This window comes from Panthera pardus, unplaced genomic scaffold, assembly GCF_024362965.1.
Source record: "Panthera pardus isolate Hobbes unplaced genomic scaffold, ASM2436296v1 HiC_scaffold_10, whole genome shotgun sequence".
Lineage (NCBI taxonomy): Eukaryota > Metazoa > Chordata > Mammalia > Carnivora > Felidae > Panthera > Panthera pardus.
In genome coordinates, this window is record NW_026526655.1 from 49,920,914 (window position 1) to 49,926,169 (window position 5,256).

Genomic DNA, 5,256 nt, shown 5'->3' on the forward strand with positions numbered 1-5,256 from the left:
AAAAAAAAGTCGTATTAAATGCATTATTATATTAATTATAAGGCTTCAATTGAGTATATTGTCTATTACAAAGCATCTTTTTTGTTATACCTTGTCCAGAAGGTTCCATAAAAGAAATTTATTTCAAGTCTCAGTTCCAGAAATACCTGTCTTCTCATTAACAGCAGGTTTAAATTTATCTTGCTAACGACATGATCTGTAATTTTATCTGGCTTTAAGTAAAATAGAGCTAAATGCGTGGTCCACCTCTGATAACTATGTAAGACCTATGGTGTGTATTTCTACCTGTGCTCTAGGAATCCCTGCTTTTGTTGTCTTCCTAATCTTACTTTTCCTTTAACTAATTTCTCAACTGTTTATCTTAATCATTTTCATGGTACCTATTATTTTAAGCAGATTCAACTCCTTTGTCAAACAAATAAGTATACATTAGTAATGTTTACACTATCAGACTTAATGTTTTTAAAGGAAACTTTGTTCCTGTTTTATCTATTTTTATCTAAATCCTTTAAGGATATGTGTGTATATACATGTGTGAATTTTAATACTCATTGAATTTTTACAGGAATAAAGTCACACTTAAAACTATTTTAATAGCATTTTCCTTATCGGCAATTTCTACTGAATTAGGCAACAAGAAAAATGTTAAAAGTCCTTTTCTTTTTCTTTTAGCTCAAAGACTCATAAGGATTTTTCAAGTAAATGTAAGAAATAAGATAAATAAAAAGATTTCTAAAGGGGATACAAATTAATAAACCATAAGAACTTTCACTAATCCAGTACAGAAAATTAGTTCTTAAGAAATCTCTTGGTAATCCACTTTCAAACCTCTCCAGTTTGTTCAATAATAATTTAAGTTTGCGTTGGTCCCAGAGTTAGTCACCTCTCTGTACCACGATTTCAGTGTTTAACTCATAATTAAGCACTTATAATGTTCGAGAATATACTTATCAAGGCATCAACACACTGCATAAGTTTTTTCTCTCTCAGATAAATATTATAAATGTGTCAGCATGAGCCACAGAGTTACACAATGCATTATGCATAGTGAGTTGGTCACCATGATCTTCACTCTGTTCTGCTTAGGAGATAAAGTCAAGATTATGTAAATTAAACCATTTTGTCATGTTTTGATTCCCTTACTCAGTTCTATATGCCTAAGAATGTAGTTACATCAGCAAAAGTAAAATCAAGGACAGATTTTGCTCTATGGATAGTATAACCATTCCTAAAAATATAAAGGTAATATTATTCCATGTATTTAGGAGAGCATGATATTTAAAGAGAAACTAATGGGGCGCCTGGGTGGCTCAGTCGGTTGGGAGTCCGACTTCAGCTCAAGTCACGATCTCACGGTCTGTGAGTTGGAGCCTCGCCTCGGGCTCTGGGCTGATGGCTCAGAGCCTGGAGCCTGCTTCCGATTCTGTGTCTCCCTTTCTCTCTGCCCCTCCCCCGTTCATGCTCTGTCTCTCTCTGTCTCAAAAATAAATAAACTCAATAAACTCTGTCTCAATAAATAAATAAATAAATAATTTTAACAAAAAATAAAGAGTAACTAATGTAAGTAATATGCTAGAGCTTACAGCATTGCAAAGAGAGAAGCACCTTTAGATGTGATTTAATTTGACCCCCTTATTTTGTAGATGATGTTGTTAGCCAAATGCTAGGTAGTTTTCTCTAAGTCACAAAGCATTAGAATTAGGCTAGAACTCAGGTCCTCTGATGGCCCAAATCTACAGGTAAATTATCAATCCCTCTTTGAGAAAAATGCTTTTATAATGTTCTATACTGACTTTTAATCACAGAAAATATTATACAATCACATTTATGTTTTTTCAAAACCAATATTACTATAAATATTCAACATTCTTTAGCCATAAAGAAAATAAACTTACAACTTCTTGGAACAGTGGTTTGTATTTGAATCATTTTTCTCACCTAATTGGTGGCCCTTATGAACTTTCCATCATAAGAACTTCAACAGGTCAAATTATACTGGGAGGTAAGAGAAGGGTGGGAATTAATTACCAAAAACAAAAAAAAACAAAAAAAACACTCAAAGAAATATTAACTATGGCTCAGATGGGCAGGAAATGCTTCTGGAAGCAACATCACAATGGCTGCCCAAGGAGAACTCTAAGTCCAGTTCAAACTTGTATTGGTTGGTGATGGTAGTACTGGAAAAACTACATTTATGAAATATCATCTGACTGATGAATTGGAGAAGTATGTAGCTAACTTGGGTGTTGAGGCCCATCTCCTTGTGTTCCATTCCAAATGAGGACCTACTGAGTTCAATGTATGGGATATGGCTGGTCAGGAGAAATTTGGTGTGCTGAGAGATGGCTATTACACCTAAGCCCAGTGTGCCATTATAATATATGATGTAACAGCACGGGTCACTTACAAGAATGTGCATAACTGACATAGAGATCTGGTACAAGTATGTGTAAATATCCCCACTGTGCTGTGTGACAAAGTGAACAGTCAGGACAGTAAAGTTAAGGCCAAATCCATTGCCTTCCGCCAAAAGAACCTTCAGTACTATGACATTTCTGCCAAAAGTAACTACAACTTTGAAAAGCCCTTCCTGTGTCTTGCCAGAAAACTATTTGGAGACCCTAACTTGGAGGTTGTCTGGACCCAGCTTTGGCAGCACAGTATGAGCATGATCTAGTGTTGTTCAGACAGCTACTCTCCCAGATGAGGATGATGACCTGTGTGAAAGTGCAGCTGGAGCCCATCATCAGAAATCTAGCTTTACAGGCACTGTCCTGTGATGTCAGCGGTACAGCATGCTAGCCACTTTATTACCAAGCTGAACAGAACAGGTGCTTAATCTTTGGGATGCCGATGGAGATGAATGGGTTTCAGAGTGAATGTGGCAGTTTGAAAAGTATCTTCATTTTGGGGGCCTGCATATTTAGCCATTTTGAAATGCAGCCATTTCCTTACTAAGTTTCATATATTAGTCTGCTATAGTCACGTCACAATATCCACTGGTGAAATCTTGTTTGTTACTGTCATTCCCACTACTTTACTTTTAAAATCAGGATAAATTTGTATTTTAAATTAAAATGAAAAAGAAAGAATCACCTTTGTAGGGAATTCCTTTCCTTTTCAATGGTGTGCACCTTCATTTTTTTTTTTATTAGAGGCATATCCTTTATAAAGTTTTGCTAGATACTAGTATGAACTACATAAAACAAAGATACTAGTATTAACTGAACAGGAAGACATTTGGTAGCAAAATGACAGGAAAAAACAACCAAAATTAATTGAACAAAACTAGGAATGTTTTGATTCATGTAACTTGAAAGTCTAGGGGTATTTTCAGGCATGTCTGGATACAGAGAATAAAATGATGACACAGGACTCTCTGGCTTTCGCCCTTATGTGTTCTACACTGCTGTGCCTTAAATTCTCAACTCCTCTCCACACAATGGAAAGATGACTGCCTATATATCTCAACTTATGTATCATCCTAACACCGACCCCAGCAGGACAGGTGGAGAGTGCTTTCTTTCCAATGGTTCCAACAAAAGTCCTAGAATTTAGTCTCCAGGGCTCTGACTGAATCACCTTCTCACACCTGAATTAATCATTGGGATATGATGTTTTGATTGTTCAAGCCTGGGTCACACAGCCACAGGATTTGAATCTATCTCACTCAAAACACAGAGAATACATCTGGGGAAATAATAATTTGCCAGAAGAGGTGAAAATGAATGCTGGGCATGCCAAAAAATGACAGATGTCCTTCAGTGCACTTGTGAAGCAGAGAGAGAAGTTTAGGACCTCTTTCCGTTATCTTCCAGTTTATCCCTAGAAGTAGCTGTTATGAACTATTTTCTAGTACATGGACAGGAGCACAATCAAATAATGGGTAGAATCACTATGTGGCACTAAGCTTTATATAGACAAGGTCATCTCTCCAAATCCCTGACTCTTTCTGCCCATGGGACAGAAATAGTAAGTGGCACTGCTTTCAAAGTCGAGGAAGACCCAAATTTCTCAGGATTTGTCATAATATTTCTCTATTCCGTTTCTCTTGTACTACCTTAAATCATAGTGGTGAGAGCTAAGCAAAAGTTTTGACGTGTAGCGGAGGGGGAATTTGGAAAAACAGAGAGTAATCTTTTTTATAAACTTACGACCTAAGTTTTTTACACCTAACTAGTTTAAGAAAAAACAGTGCTCCATGTGATCCAGCCCCACCTTGGATATACTGCTACCAACTCTCCAACCTCTCCCTTTAATAGGATTTTATTTTCATACCCTTTTCCATTTGACTCTGCCCTGCCTTCCTCTTGGGGTGTAGTATGCTCCCCTGTCATTCCAACTTGGGGTTTTACTTGGGGTTTAACTATATGATGTGCTCTGACTAGTGCTATGTAAGTTGAATATAATGTGTGCCTCAACTGATTAGAGGCTTTAGACCAGTTTGCGTGGTTTGGCTTGTGCTTTTGTCGTTCTGCCATCTGTCATCAAAAGATCTTGCCTGGGTCTCAGAATGAAAGATCTGTGGGGCAGATATGAAGCTGACTTGATGAATGAAGAACAGCCACCCCAGCCACCTCCCAGACCTGTGATGTCTCTCATCATAAATCAGTGGGATAACTGGGCTCTTAGGCAGATTTTCAGGCAAAAATCACTAAAACAACATATTACACAACTGCATAAAACACAATGCCTTGTGAGACAAACTCTCTTTCTTAGAGACAACTCTAAGAAAACTGTTATTTTAAAACATTAGAGTCATGACTTACATGGCCTACATGGTCAGGGTACTGGTATGGTATTAAAGGAAAAACATTAAGTCTATAAGCCAAAGTAGGATCACATTAACTATGGATCTTTATTTGCATATGCCAACAGTTTGAGGGTGATATATTAATCAATGAAAGGATTTTAATAATGTCCTCTCTCTTTTCATTTCTTTCATTGCATCATACAGCTGACCTCACACATCTCATACCAAATAGTCTTCCCTGCAAACCTGCAAACCCATATACCTCATCCTAATCTAATTCATTTAATCCTATACAAAAATTTTTTTTCAAACAGGATTTCCCTGGAGAACAAGGTGGAAGATTTTAGATCAAAACAGAATTCTGTCATTGGCAGTGAGAGAAAACTGCCAGATTTTCCCAAATGCTTTCCTTGGGAAGGGCATGGAAAGAAGTGCCTGATCACAGCCAGTAATTGGGCATATTTGCTCTCCCAATCCTGTTCATGTCAGTTAGGAAATGTCAT

The 5,256-nt window shown here is 37.0% G+C and overlaps 1 pseudogene; it reads left to right on the forward strand.

Annotated features, from left to right (window-relative positions):
• The first annotated feature begins 2,116 nt into the window (after nucleotides 1-2,116).
• On the forward strand, nucleotides 2,117-2,780 carry LOC109269629 (GTP-binding nuclear protein Ran-like; annotated as a pseudogene).
• The last annotated feature ends 2,476 nt before the right edge of the window (nucleotides 2,781-5,256 follow it).